The sequence below is a fragment of the Acinonyx jubatus genome, chromosome E2 (assembly GCF_027475565.1).
Source record: "Acinonyx jubatus isolate Ajub_Pintada_27869175 chromosome E2, VMU_Ajub_asm_v1.0, whole genome shotgun sequence".
Taxonomy (NCBI): domain Eukaryota; kingdom Metazoa; phylum Chordata; class Mammalia; order Carnivora; family Felidae; genus Acinonyx; species Acinonyx jubatus.
In genome coordinates this window covers 13746390-13766383 of record NC_069396.1, presented here as the reverse complement: position 1 = coordinate 13766383, position 19994 = coordinate 13746390, and the positions used below count along the sequence as shown (strand labels likewise).

Below are 19994 nucleotides of genomic sequence, written 5' to 3'. Positions count from 1 at the left end.
AGGTTTAGAAGTCAGCGCTAAAGTCAAAGTTGGATGCAATCAAAAATATCCCTGGACAAACTCTTAAATCACCTGGGAGCAACCCAATTCAGAAATTCAACCATTGAGGGGAGTCTGGCTGGCTCAGTTGGTGGAGCATGCGACTCTTGATCTCGGGGTTGTGAATTTGAGCCCCATGTTGGGTGTAGAGATTACAGAAATCAAACCATTGAAAAGCTTTCATTTTGAGAATATTTAAAATTCTGATTTATAGACTTTTCCTATTTGTCACCAAAAATTAGTAGAAGGATAAATTTATGAGTTCCATTATGTCTTTATTCTTCTAAATTTTGCTCTGGCCCTCATTTCATACTTCAGTTTCTTTCTTAACAATGTCGAGGAGTCTGGACCCATTTGAATGGCTACGTGGACATCACTCTTTGATTGTTGGGCTGGTAAATCCTTAGAATCATTCATTCATGCATCCCTTCTGTGGTCTCCCCAGTCTGTATTAGGCAGACACACTGTTCCAGAAGTGATGAAACCAACACGAGCATCTTCAGGACTATCTCACCTTACCTGATAGTCCACTGACTGGAATGGCAAAGACAACCACCCAACTATTTTAAAGGTTATTCTTGTCTTTTAATTTAGCTAAGTATAAACATAGTTGAAATTCCATCATCCCCATTGATGTAAATCTTTTGGGGTCTTATTGTAGAGATTATAGTTATTCTTTGTAGGCATCAACACTTGGTATTTTCACTATTTGGAAAGTTTGTCTTTCTGATGGGAAAATAATGGTGATCACTCTGTTATAATTTACATTTGTCAGATTACTGGAGAGATTGAGCAGTTTATATCTGTTGACTATTGATAATTGGTCTTCTGTGGATTGCCTGTCTTTATCTTTGCCCAATTTAAATGTCACTGTCCTTTTTGTATTGATTTGTAAGATTACTGTACATATCCTGGATATTGATACCTTTTATGCTATGTTGAGATATAAATTAAATTGATGTTTTCTCCTGGTATATTCTTAGTTATTTTTTAAAGTCAGGTTTATAATATATAAATTATATACTATAAAATTCACTTCTTTTGGGAGTACAGTTCCATGATTTTTGAAAAATACTTTGAAAAATATAGTTGTGTAACCACATTAATCTATAGAATGATTCCATTAGCTCAAAAAGTTCCCTCGTACCTAGTTATAGTCAATCCCCTTGCCCTACCTCCAGCCCCTGGCAACTAATGATCTGATTTCTGTTTCTGCCTTTTCCAGAATATCATAATAGTGGAATCATAAGATACATAGCACTTTTTGTCTGGATTGTTTTATTTAATACATCGCTTTTGAGATTTATCCATGTTGTTGCATGTAACAGTAGTTCATTGTTTATTATTGCTGAGGTCTATTCAGTTGAATGGATATACCACCAGGTGATGGACTTTGGGGTTGCCTTCAGTATTTGGTGATTATGAATAAATAAAGCTGCTGTAAGCATTCACATACAGCTCTTTGTATCCACGTGTTTTGTACATATGTTATACTCCCAGATAAATACCTGGAAGTAGGATTGCTAGATTCTATGGTAAGTGTATGTTTAATTTTATAAGAAACTGCCAAACTATTTTCCATGTGACTGTACCATTTTGCACTTCTTCCAGGATAGTGTAAGAGTTTCATTTGCTCTACAGCCTTGCTAGCAGGTAACAATTTTGTTAATTTTAATTATTCTTGTAGATGTGTAGTGGTATCTCATTCTGTTTTTAACAGATTCACATTTCCTTGATGACTAACACTGTTGAACTGCATGTGCTTCTTTGTTACTCTGTTTTGTTTTTGGTGAGGTTTCTGTGCATATCATTTGCCCATGTCCTGTTCAGTTGCCTTCTTATTGAGTTTTGTTTTGAAGTCACTTTTTTCTTTTTAATTTTGAGGAAGTCCAATTTATCACTGTTTTCTTCTATGGATTATCCTACCTAGAACTCTTTGCCTAACCCAAGGTAACACAGATTTTCTTCTATGTTTTCTTCTGGAAGTTTTATAGATTTGGGTTTTACATTTTATTTCATTTCTGTCATTTAAAAAATTGTTTCACTTTTATCACTTTATTGTTTTGTAATTTCATTTTATTTTATTTGTATATGAGCAAACTCAGATTTATTTGGGCGAAGTCACAGCAATACTTATGTGTGAGAATGATTTTTGCAACCACAAAGTAGAGGGAAAGTTATTGTTATTAATTAGTGGCATAGTTTGACAAACTTCAAAATAGTTTTGAGAATGTTTCTCCATGTTAGCAGCAAAAACATTTAGAACATGAAAACTCTTATCAAGTTTGAAAGACACCCTCATAGCTTGTGAGTATTGAAATCAAGTTTTAACCGATACGCTTTAGGATCTGTGTAGAGTAGAGATTTTGACCTTGGATATGTGGACCTTTAGATGTTATATTTATGTTCATTTTGGGGGAGATAGTGTTTATAGCTTTTATCCAGTTCCTAGTGGGACTCAGACCTCAAAGGTAAAAGGTCACTGGTTTAGGATGAGCACATTTCACAGCGCAGGGGATAGTAGTACACTCGATCATGGTTGCTGTCATCGAAAGTAAAGAAACAGCCGCTTCCTGCAGTCAGTCTCCTTGTCTCAAATGATTTCTTCCAAGATCTATTTCCTCATTAACACTGCAAAGGCACTTAGCATTTGACTTCTCTTCATATAAAATGTCTTGCAAGGGGAATGAAGGCTTGAAATAAGGCAAAAAATAATTGTCAGATCATGGCTGGAAGGATTTTAGGTTGGGCAGAGAACGATAATTGAGGAGTTGACAAATCACCAGATGCCTCTATTGTGTTTTAATTTGAAAAACTGTGCAGTCTTTTTATTTATTTGAGGATTTAAAGTGCTTAAGTGCTGATTTTTTAAAAGAGTCATATTTACCCCTTACGGTGGTAGGGAAGAGGAGTGGGCTTTTAAAAAATGTTCTTTGCTTGATTGAAAGGCTTGTCAGAAAGCATATGATCTTGTTAAAGTAGTGGTCTTCATCTTACAATGAATACCAAGGAGTCAACATGGTTGACTTTAAAGAAAAATTAGTGTTGGGGCGCCTGGGTGGCTCAGTCAATCGAGTGTCCAACTCTTGATTTTGGCTCAGGTCATGGCCTCACAGTCTTGAGATCAAGCCCTGTGTTAGGCTCTGCACTGGGCATGGAGTCTGCTTAAGATCCTCTCTCTCCCTCTGCCCCTCCTTGCTGCTGTGCTTGCATGCTCTCTCTCTGTCAAAGAAAGGACGAAAGAAAGAAAGAAAGTTTAGTGTGAAATGACTAAGAAAGAAATCTCTTGTAATATCTTGGTAGTTCATAAGTCTGCATTTTATTTGACATGTTCTTGCTTTAATAGTCTATCTAAAATGTCCTGAATGTAAGGTTGCTCTAATACCATTATGATCTGACTGCGTCTGTGTCTGGTTTTATTTCTTTAAGCTACTATTGTAAGCCCAAGTTAAATAACTTTCCCTAATTCTGTGTTCTCTACAACTATGTTGTTGATGCTTGTTTTTATTATAAACAATCCACCCAAGTTTGCAGCAGTGGCTTTGAAAAATCCCTAATTAAAATAAATTTCAAGGTTAAGCTATTTTTATTCATGCCTGAAAACAATTACCAATACTTGTGGCTTTTAAAATAACAGTGTTGTAAGCATATTTCAGAACCAGGAAGGCAGAAATTTGTGTTTATGAAAGCCAAAAAATTACTCTTGCAATACTTTGGAATGTCCCTGTAATTAATTATAGGTGATGTCTATTATATGGAACCTCAAAGATTTTAGCAGGAGGTGGAAAAAAAGGGGCCGTATATATTTCATTTCTGATATAATTCCCTTCACTTTCAGAGGGAATTAAAGTTTAATAAAAAGGAATAACAGAGGGATATAATCTAAGAATAGTAATTAATAACTTTAGCTTTACCAGAATGAGATTCCATAATAAATGGTAGGCTGTCATTTGCTAAATCATGAAATATTGCAGAGAGGGAAAAGGCAACATACTCTTTCACAATATGGCTCGTTATGTTAAAACTGTTAGTGGTAGGGGAGTTTTGTACTTGTTAAGCATTTGTGTTTTTACATCGCTGCTTGTAATTATAATTAAACAGATGGTTCCTGAAAAGAGAGTGTGTTCTTAGCAATTAAAACCATGGCAAGTAGCTTTTCCTCTTCTCCAACATACAATTAAACTGAATGGAATCACACACGCTGTGGGTTCTTCAGAGGAAAGGTTCTGTGCAGATTCAAGTAGATTAGTATTCTGTTCCCAAGCCCTGTCATCTTGCCCCTACAACATACTGAGAAATTTGCAGCTGCAGAGGACTTCCAAACATGGGTTTTAAGAAGTAGTTACCCCTTCTCTGCTTTCTCCCCAAATCCTATTCTTGCCATGGGAATACTGATCGATTACATTTTTAAATGGGATTTTTGGAACAGTCTCTAACAATCTTTGGATGTATTGTATTTTACATGGCTTTCTATATTCTGGTTTCTCAGCTAGCCCATGAAATTCCTCGAGGGCAAAGGAAAATTAGACTTTTATTTTTCCTTCTTAAGACAACTAACATTGGCAATGTTTGCTTGTGAAAATCTTTCATTTCAGAGTTTTCATCGAAAGAGTATAGAATTTACTTTGGGTTCTAGGAAAACCAATTCTGTTTCATTTACAATTCCTATTGCAGCAAATAAACATTAGGAGATTTTTTCAACAAGGATTCAGCACCCCATGAAATATTTCACCACCTGAAATACAGCTTTGTGGCCAGTGGTCCCTCCCTTGAACCAGACCGCAGCAGTGTTAATGGGTTTCCCCCAGAGCAGGGCAGTGTGAGCCTGTGGTGCTCTGTTCACAGATGAAACCTTGGAACAAGTGTTTTGTTTGCATGAGCAAAAATAGGCCCAAATATACTTTCAATGATTTTAGGTACAGGCTTTTGTGCCCACAAGTAAGCAGTTATTTGCTGGGGTAATTAACCATCTGCACCTTATTAGAAGGGTGCAGCTGGCTAATTATGCCCAGAGCCATAGGGCAGGTTACACTTCTCATCTGCATACGAAGTGGATTTGCAGCAAAGGACGCTGACCTTTACAAATGAGTCCCTAAATTTAACCAGTTCAGTTTGAGGTCACCACTCATAGATCTTTGTTTTGTTTTGTTTTGTTTTGTTCTGTTCAGAAGTGAAATTTATATATGGGTAATGACATTTCTATTTGTAAAATAATTAAAACAGAACCGTAGGACAGACATATTATTATGATCAGGGACAATGAGATCCCTGCTGAGTTCACATTGTTTTGGTTCCTCATGTTGGAAAAGTGGTACATTAGTATGGATGTGCACGTATTCATGAACTTGTATGAATGACAACTGGAAGTACCATGGAGACTTCAAATGGGGGTAAATTTGTGTATTAGCCATTTCAGAATCATTTTCAGCAGTGGTTGGACATTATTCTTGTATCCATCCTATAGTTGTACGTTATTGGATGGATCAGTTTAAGGAAAGGGCAGACTACTGGAGAGCAGAATGTTATAATTCAGTGCAGGTTAAATCAAAATTCATCGACAGTGCTAATTGACTAAGTTTAAGGAGGTTGGCTAGGTTGAACTTCCCATATCTATTTGTCTAAAATTGTCCTTAATTTGCCCTTACTCTTGAAAGATATTTTTGCTGGTTATAGAATTAAAAGATGGCAGTTTTTTCTTTAAACACATTTGAATTCATCATTCTACCATCTTCTGGCTTCCACTGTATTGAGAAATTAGCTCTAATGAAATCATGGCTCTGTTGAAAATAATCTTTTTTATTGGCTCTTTTAATAATTTTCCCCCTAATTTTTGGTTTTCCTCACCCTCTCTGAATCTAGGTATGGATTTTTTTTCTCCATCTGTGTAACTTGGGATTTGATGGGTTCTTTGAACCTATAGATTGGTCTTTTCCAATGTTTCAGTAGAGTTCTCAGCTATTGGTTTTCAGTTATTGCCTCTAACTCCTTTCTCTTCTTTCACTCATGACTCCACTGACATCACATCTCTGTCCTTCATGTCCCTTGACCTCATTTGTGTATTTTCTATTTCTTTGTCACTCCATGTACTGACCTGCATAATTCTTCTGATCCATTTTCTAGTTCACTCATATATTCTTCAGCTATTTAAAATATGCTTATTATCTATCTAAAAATTTCTAAATTAGTATCTTTCTTTGCTAGATGTTCTGTTGGACTCTTTTTCGAATCCACTGTATAACTCCCCCCTACAACATTTTGTTTTTAAAAATATTCAAACCTAAGAAAAACTTGAAGTAATCATACCTAAGTACTCTTTACTCAGAGTCATCAGTTATTGTTACCATTCTGCCACATTTGCCTTTGTTCTTTCTCTCTCTTTATCTTTTGAATCATTTGAAAGCAAATATGTGACTTCTAGTGGGAGATATAATGACACTGCTCTTTTTTATAGTTAGCAGGTATTTCCTAAGATTTAAAACATTCTTTTACATAACCATAATGCTGTTATCACAGTCTATAAACTTAAAACTGATATAGTATTTTCTGATATATACTCCGTGTTCATATCTCCCTAGTTTTTCAATAATCTTTACAGTGGTTTTTAAAAATGAAGTCCAGTGACTTCACAACAAGTGTCCTTCCTTCTGAATACCCAATGCCCATCTAGCCCATTGTGCCGCATATTAACTAAAATACAAATAAAATAAATAAAAATAAAAATAAAAATGAAGCCCAGGACCCAATCAAGGATCATATGCTACATTGCATTGTTAAGCTTTTTAGTCTCCTTTAGTGTAGATCAGTTTTCTTGACATTTGAGGGGGAGGGGACTTGTTGGGTTTTTGGTTTTCAGGACATTGACATTTTTGGAGTCCATTTGTCTTACAGAATTGTTGTAATTTTATTTTTTTTTTAATTTTAAAATCTGTTTATTTATTTATTTATTGAGAGAAAGCATGAGTTGGGGAGGGGCAGAGAGAGAGAAGGAAAGAGAGACTTCCAAGCATGTTCTGAGCTGTCAGCTCAGAACTGATGTGGGGCTTGAACTCACAAACCATGAGATCATGACCTGAGCTGAAATCAAGAGTCAGACTTAACCCACTGAGCCACCCAGGCACCCCAGAATTGTTGTAATTAAAAAAAAATGATTCATGTGCCCTGAAGATATCTTTGGGTTTATCTGTTAGTAGTTCAAACGGTAAAAACACAGTTGTTTTATGGTCTGTATCTAATAAGTCCCCTATATGAAGCCTTTGATGGTCTTTCTGATATCTTTAGCTTCTGCTAATTGTGTTCATGGTGTCTAGTTTTCTTGTGTGTTTGCTTATTTCTATTCCTCATTGTCCTAAAATATTATTTGTAGGGATATTTAGTTTTTGAGGTCTGGCATTGATGGTGCTTTCCTTGACAGGAGAATGATATTTGCTTCTGCCCTGCACCTTAGAATCTGTTAATCTGGGACTTCCCTAGACCTAACTCATGATTTTAAGTTTTCTGGACAGTTTAGTAGTATGGACACGGGCTGCAATTTTGAATCACAAGTGACCCCAACTTTGGGGATATTTTTTCCTTTATTTTTCTTTTCTTTCTTTGCTTAGCACCTTGACAAGTTTTACTATGGCTTTTTGGGGATGGTGTTGGAGTGGCCAGTTTTAATTTTGGGTCCCAGTGTAAAGTGAAAAAAGAGTTCTCATTATATTTCCCATCTTGAGCAGACTCTAATCATTGACTTCTGTTTCACTGCCCAGCAAGGCCACCAAACAAAGCCCCAGGTTTTGAAGGTTAGTGAGTGCCCTGGAGCAAAAGCGGTTACGGAGGTTAGTGCTTTGCTTACTTCTCTGGTGTTTGATTGCATTTAGATTTTGGTCTGGTAATTGCTTAATATATTGATTGCCTTTTAATACTTTTAAGAAGATTACAGTTTTTTTCACCTAAAGTTTTTAGTAGTGTTCACTTGAATGGTTGGTTCAACCAACTGTTACCTGCCATTATTGGAAATGGAAGTCCTCCTTATTTTAGGAGAAAAAATTATTTTTGTTCTTATTAGAAATGTAGTCTGGATACAGGCATTTTTCATACTATTGTAATAGAAATCGATCTGGCCAAGTTCTGTGGCACCAACACATTAAGAATTTCCTAGTCAATATTTACCAGTGTGATAACTGAGAGAAGAAAAATGGCCCTGTTTTATGCCAGACGGCTCAAGTACAGTTTTATAGTATGTAACTAATCTCTGTCATTGGTTTTCATTACTGAATTCTGTTACGACAGCCATCCAGTATGAATGAAAAGAATTACTTTTGACATTTTAATAAAAAGTAGACATATAGCATTTAACAAGTAGCTGCTAGTGAGGATGTATGAGACAGTGATCCCTGTTGAAAGCACTCAGTTTGAGCAGGGTCAAGCAGCTTGCTGTTCACTTGCTTCTGGGAATTACCACATTCCCAATGACTGGTGGAGATTGATGAAAGCACCAGTGCCTTTCTTCATTGATGTTAGTTGGAGCCACAGAAGGGTCAATGAGTAAATCTGGGTTTGCTCTAATGTGTATGGCTGGCTTCATGAAAGGGATTCTAAATATTTTCTGTGAAAGGAAGTCTGATTCCCAGGCATTATTTTTGTCAGAGGATTTGATTATCAAATAAGATCACTTAAAAAAATTTTTTTTGATGTTTATTTATTTTTTAGAGAGAAGGTTGGGGGAAAGGCAGAGAGAGGGAGACACAGAATCCGAAGCAGGCTCCAGGATCTGAGCTTTCAGCACAGAGCCTGACATGGGGCTCAAACTCACGAGCCCTGAGATCATGACCTGAAGTTGGACACTTAACTGACTGAGCCATCCAGGTGCCCCAGATCACTTTTAAATAATGTTGGCAAATAACTTCACTTTGTTAGTACTTAGAAGAAATGCATGTAAAATGTACCAATTTTCCGTAAAGAATTTTGTCTATAACCCTCTATAGGGTTGTATACTTCTTTAAAGTATGAAAATGAAGTATATCTAGTTATCTTCTGGACTCAGATGACCCAGAATTTTTGGATCCATGTGAACTTCTGCAGAGACCGTGCCATGTGCTAGCTATGTTCAGATATGAACTAATTTGTGTATGGAATTACCTGTCCTGGGTTACTTAATCCAAATATCTAATGACTTTTCATGATTTCCAGATTTTTAGGCATCCTGGACGGTACATTTAATGGTACAAATGACTTAGTCTATGTGTTATATGTAAGTGCAAAATGTATAAGCTTATTCTCTCCTATTCTAATAGAAATAAGACATTTTCAGTTTGCTTCATAAATAGCAACTTGCTCCATTACATATTAGTTATTTGCAAATCTTGGTAATAAATCCCAGGAATAAATTTTAAGTAAATGTATGATTCCTAGGTTTCAAGTAGTAGAAACTTGTTCAAACTTCAATACAGCTTAATTACAATAAGGAATTTATTAGTCCATTAAGTTAGGACACCGTGATGGCTGATAGGATCAAAAGATGAACCACTTGTACCAGGGCCACAAAGTTTAGCATTGCTTTCAATAGCAATACAATGAACTCACATTCATCATTCTTTCCTCCTGTCATCTATCCATCTTGCTCACGTTTCTGCTTTTATCTCCTTGGCTTTTTCTGCAAGAAAGCCTTTTCCCTGGGACGCCTGGGCAACTCAGTTGGTTACGCGTCTGACTCCTGATTTCACCTCAGGTCACGAACTCATGGTTGTGAGATTGAGTCCTTTGGTCATGCTTCAAGCTGAGCTTGAAGCCAGCTTAGGATTCTCTCTCCCTCTCTCTGCCCCTCCCCTGCTCACTCTTTCTTTCACTCTCTCAAAATAAATAAATACATATTTAAAAAAAAAAAAGCCTTTTGCATGTGGTGGGGAAGATGGCTGCCAATAGCTTTAAATTCATTTTCAGCCCAGGAAATCCAAGGGAAAAATATTCTCTTTGTCAAGGTCCAGCTGTCATTCAAGGGGAGGATTCATACTCACACACAAGACCAGCCAGAACATAGGATAATTGGATACTCTGATTGGCTAGGTCTCTCTACGTTTTCTGGATAGGGCATTGGGTTCTTATAGGAAGAAGGAGAATGGGAGAATGGGTGGGTGTGTGTGTGGGGGGGAATTATACTAGACAGCCCAAAGAAATCCTTTATAAAAGTAGATTGTTAAAAGGAGTTAAAAGCGTTGGAGAGTATTCCTAATTGAGCATGCATTCTTGAATCCAAGTAAGATACGTAGATTTGAGAAAGTTATTTACTAATCCCATTATAGGCATATGAGAAGATATTTTCTCATGTTAGAAAATTTCATAATTAGAATAATTGATAGAATAATTGAGTAATTAGAATAATTAGAATAATTAGAATAATTGATAGAATAATACAGCACACTGGAGGAAAGGACACTTGAATTAGGGATTGTTGTGTTAGGAAAAGAAATTTACACACCCACTATTTTCCTTTGCTTATATTTCTTCCACAAAGGAGTTGCAAAGAAATGATAGACTGCAGCTTTTTTTAAACAATTATTTTTAATTTTTGCTAAGCCAACAGGAGGGGGCCGTTATATCTGTTGTTGATATTAAAATATGAGTTGATGGTTAATTTGATTGATTGATTTGATGGTTAAATTCAAAATAAGGAATTTTAGTTATCAATGAATGGTAATTTCAGTATCTCTTTTTCATTGTAGCAAATTCATAAATAACTGTATTTGTTTATGAATTGCTGCAATGTAAACAATATGAATTGCCTAGCATTCATAAGAAGCTTATAAAATTGTTCACCTTGAGTGATGTGTGTGTGGTGTGAATTGAAGCAAATTCTTCAAATGAACATTCATCCTGTGTAATAGTTGTAGAAGTCAGAGGCATTCCGTTTGTGTGCTTCTACAAGCCAACTGGTCTGCAGGATCTGGTGCTAACAGAATCAATGGTATATAAAGTAGAAGTTATTATATTTTAACAAAGCAAACATGGATTTAAAATAGCTTGTCTGCCATGTTTATATCAGCATATTTGACAAAATTAACAAGACCATCAAGAACTGCCTTTGCAAACTTTGGTCTAAATGGTTCTCAAGCTATTCATGCCATGGTAACACATTAGAAATAATAGACTGCAATTATTTATAAGGAATTCACTTTGTCAAGAGATTGTGTCCACAGAATATAGCTCAAATGACATTTGTGTCAAAGAACATTAACTGGCTCAGATAACTTAGAAATTCCTGGCTGGATCTAAGGATTTAAATGATGTCATCAGAATTCAGTCTCATGGTACAGTGTTCATGTGTGGCTTCATTCTTAACACCCTCTCTTCTCTCAGAGGGGCAAGAGGGCTGCCGACAGCTTCAAGCTCATAACCTAGTTAGCAACCTCAATGGAAAGAAAACATGCCTCTTTGGCAGCCGTTCCAATGTAATCAGAATTAAGCCTCATTGGCTCTGACTGGTTTGACTTTAATCACTTGCCATGTCCAGGACCAATCACTGTGGCCAGAGAGATGTGATATTGGGATAAGCCTCTTCTGGACTGGGGTACGGAGTCGGGTGATTCCTTGAGGGAAAATGATTTTGATACTGGAAGCAGGATAAATAGATACAGGGTGGTAAAAACTTATAAATATCTGACAAATGATTCCTTTTATTTTTTATTTTTTAAATTTTTTTATTTTTTGTTAAAAATTTTTAAATATTTATTATTGAGAGACAGACACAGAGTGTGAGCAGGGGAGGCATAGAGAAAGGGGGAGACATAGAATCTGAAGTAGGCTCCAGGCTCTGAGCTGTCAGCACAGAGCCCAACGCAGGGCTTGAACTCACAAACTGCGAGATCATGACCTGAGCCAAAGTCAGTAGCTTAACCAGCTGAGCCACCCAGGCGCTCCATGATTCCTTTTTTTAAAAAAAGAAAGCATAAGTGGTTTAGTGATTTAGCTACCTATCCAATCATTAAACAAATATTCATTGACTCCATGTTAGGCATTATGTTAGGCATATACGCCAATGATGAGGATAATGGTCAAGGTCTCTTATCTCATGGGACTTGCTCTCTGGTGAAGAAGGCAGACATAGAAATGTAGTTACACAAATTATTTACTCCATATGTGAAAAGTGAAATTGCTATGAGACTTCAGGAAAGGCTTTCTAGAGGCAGTGATGTTTCAACTGACCCCTATAGGATGAGTCTAAGTTAGCATGGGAAAGGGGGTGGGGCGGAAGAAGAGAGTTCCAGAGATTTATCTCTAAATAATCTTGTAGTTTGATCAGGGGAAACAGGGCAGCCTGAGAACCTAGACAGAAGGGACCAGAGCGTACCAGTAGGGTTAATGGACTTGGAAGGAGAGGCTGGGCATTCTAGAGACAAGAACTATGCATTTTACCATGTTATCTGAGGGTATCTGTAATAGTGTCTCATAATTCAGATCCATACATGGATCAGGACACTTTCTGAAAGAAGATCTAGCTAAAGCTCAGAGTCTCAATTTTAATATACCTTTTCAAAAAAATATATTGCTTTTTTTTTGGTTCTTCAAATGAGAAGGGGCTTGAAAATATGTCCTTGGTTGCTTGGTGGAGAAATTTAAAATGTTTACTTCTGTCCATTAAAGTTCTGCAAGTAAATTTTCATTGTTAATACACCAAGTTGACAATAATTGTATCTCAACTTGATACCTAAAATAAATCACAATGTCAAGATATCAGCTCTATAAATCTTGGATTAGGTGACATAAATGGATAATCCAGGTTAATTTCAGACATCTGAGGAGTGCTCTAACTTAACTTTTACTAGTCCTGGGCATTGTTTGTATTGTGCTTCATTTTTCGATTTTATCTTCAAATTTTAAACAATGTTCTATTTTTGCAGTGGAAAATTCATTAGACATGAATTAAGTTTTCTCCCCTTCTACCATCTACACTCGGCAAATGAGGATGTCTGCTTTTTTTTTTTTTAAATGTTTATTTGTGTTTTTGAGAGAGAGAGAGAGAGAGAGTGTGAGTGGGGGAGGGGCAGAGAGAGAGGGAGACACAGAATCTGAAGCAGGCTCCAGGCTCTGAGCTGTCAGCACAGAGCCCAATGTGGGGCTCGAACTCACGGACCGTGAGATCATGACCTGAGCTGAAGTTGGACGTTGAACCAACAGCCACCCAGATGCCTCGAGGATGTCTGCTTCTGAGAAGGGTAGACTAGGTAGTGCAGGTTTGTCCTCCTGCTGAGGACATCTAGGAAACCTGGAAAGATTATAAACAGAAGCCTTCTTCAGGGCACTAGAAGGTGACAAGGTGGTGAAGAATTATCAGGCCAGCTCTAGAGGGTACAGGTACCCAGGGAAGTGAGCCTCAAACTTAGAACCCCTGAGAGTGAGCACATGCAAATTCCAAGGAAGAAGCTGAGAGACTAAGAGTTGGGACAGTCTTTGTGGACTAAGGCAACAGGGATTGGTGACTAGGGCCTGCCAAGTATAGAAGACTCCAGGTGAATTCCTGTTGGGGTTTGGACCTCAAAAGCCTGCCTCAAAGGAATAGGGATGAACTGGAAGTTGGCCCATGAAGCCACTTGAATTGAAAAAACAAGCCATAGAGTGGGCAAAGACATCTACAAAAATATGGAACTGACAAAGTGTTTGCATCCAGAATATTTGAAGGACTTCTACAAATCAAGAAATAAAAGACAACCCAACTGAAAAAGTCAAGAGATTTGAACACTTCACACAACATTTCATAAAAGGGGACATCCAAATGGGCAGTCAACATATGTGAACCTACTCAATCTCATTAGTTATCAGGGAAATGCAAATTAATAGGACAATGAGCTATGATGATACACCATTGGTTAGCTAAAATTTAGGTTGCTAATAGCAAGTGTTAGCAAATTTGGATGGCAACCAGATCTCTCATACACTACTGGTGGGAGCATAGATAGGTACAATGACTTTGGAAAACTGTTTAGCATTATCTACCATAGTTTCAGATACTCTTACCCTACAACCCAGCACTTCCATTCCAAGATATATGGTCTGCTTGGCCTTGTGTGCAGAAAGACATTTATAAGACTGTTCATAACTGTCTTATTCATGTAACCTCAAGCTGGAAACAACTCAAATGTTAACCAGTAGTAGAATGGATTCATAAATAATAGTATATTTCAAATAATGAACTATTAAACTTAAATGAAAAGAGATTATAGCTATATGCAATGAAATAGGTACATAGAGCAGAACAGAGGAAGCCAGACACAGAAGACTGCCTACTGTATGATTCCATTGTTTCAAATATTAGAAACTGGGCAAAACTGTAGTGTTTAGGAATCCATGCTTAGGTAATAAAAGAAAATTGAGGAAGTGATTTCTACAAAAGTGAAGATAGTGATTGCCTTTAGTAGGGAGAAAGGGCTTAGTGATTGAGAAGGGAAGTGAGGGTCCTTCTGGGGGTGTTGACAGTGTTCTGTTTCTTTACCTGCGTGATCATAACATGGATGTTCATGTGGTAAATTAATTGAGCTGTAATGGATATAACTTTTCTGTATGTATGTAAACTTTCACGGTAAAATTTTTTAAAAGACCATATCACTTTATCTTTTATCCACCTCATTGTAACTAAAAGCAGAATTTATCACATGCTCAATCAAATTGCAACAATGCTTTTCACTTAGAGTTGTTCCCAAGGCTGAATGTGGAAAGATATGCAAAATCAAAATCAAAATCCAGTTGGATTTCTGGGTGCTTGTTACTATATGCTAGAGGCTATAACACTCAGTTTCTTCTTCACTCTTCAAAACCAATATGATTTTTATTTTTTTTAATTTAATTTATTTATTTTTAAAGTTTATTGATTTTGAGAGAGAGAAAGTGGGTGTGTGTGCAAGCTGGGGAGGGACAGAGAGAGAGGGTGAGAGAGAGAATCCCAAGCAGGGCTTGGACTCATGAATCATGTGGGGCTTGAGCTCATGAACCATGAGATCATGCCCTGAACCAAAATCTAGAGTCAGATGCTCAAGCCACTGAGACACCGACGCGCCCCTGATTTTATTTTTAATTAATATAGTACTTTGCAAGTAGTAGATACTCTATTAAATCGAAAGATAATTGAATTCCATATGAGAAAAGCAATTTATTGTGGAACAGTAATACTTGTAAATTCTTGGTTTAAATCATGAAAATGATGTGAATTGGGGCTCACAAATAATAAATAAGCACTTTCTGCAGCTGTAGCTCTCTATTCCTGTCCTTAGTGTTGAAAAAAAAAAAAAAAAGAAAAGAAAAAAAGAAACAACAGACCCCACATAGTGTCACTTGTGCTAAGCCCATGTCAGTAAATCAAGACTTACTACCTAATCTGATTGCAGTTTAGGCCTCTCCTAGGAATGTTACCTTTACCCATTCGATCTGGAATTACCTGGTCAGCAGTAGGGAGGTAATCTCCTTGATAGATCCGATCCATCTGCTGTAGAAAGGTGACTGTTGCCTGAAATAATCCATTACTTTAACTTTCTTTTCCCACCCCCATCTGCCTACAAAACCCTTCCATTTAGTAGTTTTTGGAGCTCCTTTCTTTTTACTCAATGAGATGCTGCTCTATTCATGAATAATTGAATAAAGCCAGCTTGATCTTCAAGTTTACTTAGTTGAATTTTGTTTTTTAACATTACCTTCTTCCCATATGGCCCAGAGTTGGCTGTTTGACTTTACCCCTGACTGTGTCTGGCCTGGTTCTAAGTTTGAACAAGCTTCTAGCACTTGACATTTTTTTTTCTCTGAGAAGCAGTTCGTTTTGTAATTTGAAGCCTAGGAAAATTAGTTCTCACCATGCATCTTGTGATATTTGGGTTTATAACACGAAGTATGTATTTGGTTTTCATCATTTCTTTACAGGGCTCCTAAAACCCTTGGAATTTCCTAAGGGAGGAAAGCAATAAAGGTGTCTTTTGTTATGTTAATGAGACGACTTTTGGACCCCGCCTGAGAATGGGGGGCTGGTTGCCAGAAGAACCAACCATGTGATTCGAGGGTTGGAACTTTCAGTCCCACCCACCTCTGGGGAGGGGAGACTGGAGGAGAGTGGGGCTGGAGGTTGAATCAGTGTTGTTATTCTTTTTTAATTAAAAATTTTTAAAAAATATTTATTTATTTTGAGAGAGAGAGAGAGAGTGTGAGCAGGAGAGGGGCAGAGAGAGAGGGAGAGAGAGAATCCCAAGCAGGCTCCACATTCAGTGCAGAGCCAAGAATCAGTTTTTAAAGGCTAATAGTTTGATCAATCATGCCTATGTAGTAAATCCTCCATAAATGCCCAAGAGGACAGGGTTTGGTGAGCAGGTTGGTGAACATGTAGAGATTTGGGGAGAGTGGAGCTTTGGGAGAAGGCATGGAAGTTCTGTACCCCTTCCCACATGCCTTGTCCTCTGCATCTCTTCTATCTGGCTGTTCCTAAGTTATATGCTTTTATAATAAACCAATGCTCTTGTTAAGTGAAATGTTTCTCTGAGTTCTGGGAGTCACTCTAGCAAATTAATCAAACCTGAGGAGGGGGTGTTGGGAACCTCTGATTTATCTCTAGTTGCTCAGAAGTACAGGTAATACTCTGGGCTTGTGATGAGCATCTGGTGGTCCTGGGGGAGAGGGTCTTGTAGGAATGAACCCTTAACTTGTGGAATCTGATGCTAGCTCTGGGTTGATAATGTCAGAATTGAGTTGAATTGTAGGACAGCCAACTGGTATCCTGAGAATTGCTTGTTGGTGTGGGGAACACTCCCCTCTGCCCTACCCTTCCACCTCCCACATTGCAATTGGTAACCAGAAAAAAATACATCTTCATTTTTCTTTTCTTCAACATGGGTCAAACAAGAGGATTCTTTGTGAAATTTATCTCTCTAATCTACATCAGATATAATAGGTCATACATTCTGCAGAGATAGATTGTTTTCAGGAAGTATTTCAAGGAGAAAGAGAGCAGAGGCCAATGGGAAACCTGTGACATCTAAAGTAATCCAACTTAAAAGAGATAAGACAAATAGAAAACCAGGGAGCATGGCAGCTTTAGAAACAGTAGAAACACAGAAGATGAAGTAAGATTAAAACAAAAGTCATGTTGCACTTGAGCATTTCCCCTAATTTTTTCTTTGGTATTTTCCTGCTAAAATGGTGTTTGGGGCTAAAGAAAAATTTATCAGTGTTCCAGAGTATAATTGCCCTGCCCTTGCTGTGGCAGTAGCAGAAATTGAAGACATGAACAAATTCATCGCTTTTCTTCTTACACCAACTTTCTACTAATGCTAACACTAAGAACAATTATATGCCAGGTACTATACAAAGTAAAGTACTTTATATACACTATCTTCATTTAATCCTCGTACTAAACACGGGGTCAATGTAGTAGCTGGCTTTCAAGATGGCTCCTGGTGAGCCTCCCTTCCTGGTAATCACGTCCTTGTGTGGCTTCTCCCACACTGAATGAGGATGATTGGTGTTGCATAAATGATGGTGTGTGACTTCTGGGTCACAAAGGACATTGCAGCCTCTCCCTTGGTCTCTTGGGTTGCTTGCTCTGAAGGTCATCATGCCATGAGGACACTTAAGCAGCCCTTTAGAGGGACCCATGAGGAGAGGAATTGAGGTGTCCCCCCGAGAGCCAGGACCATCTTGCTAGCTGTGTGAGTGAGCCATCTTGGAAGTGCATTTTTCCAACCTTAGTTAAGCCTTCAGATAGCTGCAGCCCTTGCTGCCAGCTTTGACTGCAAACTCCTAAGAGAGCCTAAGCCGGAATCACCTACACCAGCGTGTTTCAAATTCTTGAATCACAGAAACTGTGAGAAATGATACAATGTTTTGTGTTGTTTCTAACTGCTAAGTTTTGGAGCAATTTGTTACATGGTAATAGATAACTTATTAGAGTAGGCTCACTACCGTTATCTCCGTTCTACAGATGAGAAAATAGAGGCTCTGGAAGATTAAAACCCAGGTCTGATGACTCCAAAACCTTTGGCCTTAACAAAAACAGAATACTTCTTCAGGATTTTGGTTTATTACTGCTGACAATACCTTCTGAGAGGAAAAAAATTATTTTTCAAAACTATGGGAAAACATCTTTAGTCTGTCAACCTATATATTTAGTTAAATGTGTTAGAGGCATGTGGGCTACTGCAATGCACGAATAAACATGAAAGACAGTGTTTGGCACAGAAGTTCTTTGAGATTTGTTTTCATCTTACATGTTGCTCACAGGGGAGAAAAGATTTTAACTTGTTCTGAGATTTAAACTGGGAGCCCATATGCCAATTTTTTGTCTGGCTCTCAACAAAGGAGGGACTTGGGGATGGAAGGAGAAGGCAAGAATAAAAATACAAGGCAATAAGTCTTTGAGACATTTTAGATGAAGGGAAAGCAAGAAGAGATGGACGGAAATAAGGAATGGGGGACAGTTATGATGATCATGATGGTTGTTTATGTGGCATGTACATGTCCCCACAGGGTCTGGGGGGCATTCTAATTTAATAATATATGTCATGAAATTCTGCTTTCCCAGACAGCAACCCCTTCGACATTTAAACACTTGTAGACTCAGCTCCCTTATGAGTTCTCAGAGGTGAGCAAAACTCAACTTCGTGCAGAAAATGAATTTTGTGCCCAAGAATATCCATCCTATGGGGCACCTGGGTGGCTCAGTCGGTTAGGCACCCAATTCTTGGTTTCAGCTCAGGTCACAATCTCGTGGTTTGTCACTCGGAGCTCCACATTGGGCTCTGCACTGACAGTGTGGAGCCTGCTTGGGATTCTCTCTCTCCCTCTCTCTGCCCTGCTCATGCTCTCTCTCCCTCTCAAAACAAACAAACAAATAAACAAACAAACAAACTTTATATATAAAAAAAGAATATCCTAAAACTTTTGTTGTTGTTGTTGTTAGAATCCAAGGCTGCAACTCTATCAGGCAGAGCTTTTTTGCAAACCCCAGCCTGTCTGGTTCTCCCTTCTAGGCATTAGCTGAGAATACCTTTTCTTGTCTTTTCTCTGAAAGAAGATACTGTGACTTAATCTACACTCGAGTACATTGAAACACAGAAGGAGCCCATGGTTAACATTTAAATTAAGGAAAACAAAAGAGGGAAAATAGTTTTTCTGAAAAAATATTTTAGTCTCATGAAAATTTCTCTTTTAATATGTACTATTTAATATTAAGTTAAATCCAACAAATATTAACTGAGCCTTTTTCTTTGCGTTTGCACATACTCCCTACAGTCAAGCTTATATTTTGGAGATAGAAATAGCTTTGTAAGCAAATAACTGCAATACAGTGGATTACATTCAATAATAGAGGCATATGCAAAGGACAGAGTGATTGACACTCTTTGTTTGCATTAGGGAAAGACTTACTTTTTGGGACCTTTGTGATGGGTTTTATGGGATAAATAGAAGTTTGCTAGGCAGATGTGGATTGGGAAGTGAGAAGAAAGAATGAGTTTATACCAGCATATAGAGGTATGAAATAGCCAGGCACATTTGGGGACTGTGGAAAGTCATTTATATGGATTAATTAATTTTAGCATATTTATTAAATAAACATATGTATGAGGCAGTGTACTGGACACTGAGAACACAGTGATGGAAAAGACAAAGTTTCTGTTCTTGAGGAACTTACAGTCTATTGGCAGAGGGAGTTGAATAAATAACCATGATAGTGGTGAGCATGAGATCATAAAGAAGGGGTAACCTTGCAGGGTCAGAGAAGGCTTTCTGAAAAAGGTGACATCTGAGTCCAGAAAGAGGAATGGGCATTAGCAGGGGTGGGGGTGTGGAAGGAAAGGCATTCCAGGTGGCACTAGGAGTCTAGAGGTGTGTGAGCATTTGAGATTGCAAACTGTGAGTTGAGCATAAAGCACAAGATGAGCAAGTTCCTGGGATGTTTGTCATGCTAAGGTGCTTACAGAATATTCTGGACTGAAGGTTTTTAGGCAGGG

General features: G+C 37.7%; 1 protein-coding gene across 7 annotated transcripts in view; it reads left to right on the top strand.

Moving 5' to 3' along the window:
- The window catches only part of HYDIN (HYDIN axonemal central pair apparatus protein), a 438409-nt gene that overhangs the window by 60022 nt on the left and 358393 nt on the right, over positions 1-19994 (top strand). For 5 of the 7 annotated variants that reach the window (XR_008293813.1, XM_053211099.1, XM_053211098.1 and 2 more), the window contains exons 3-4: positions 1651-1692; positions 1924-1989. The exons of 1 other annotated variant lie outside the window; for it this stretch is intronic. The gene's annotated coding sequence lies outside the window, so the exon portion shown is untranslated. Of the gene's footprint in view, positions 1-1650; positions 1990-19994 lie in introns of all 7 variants that reach the window. One more of the 7 variants, XM_053211097.1, reaches the window with a different exon arrangement.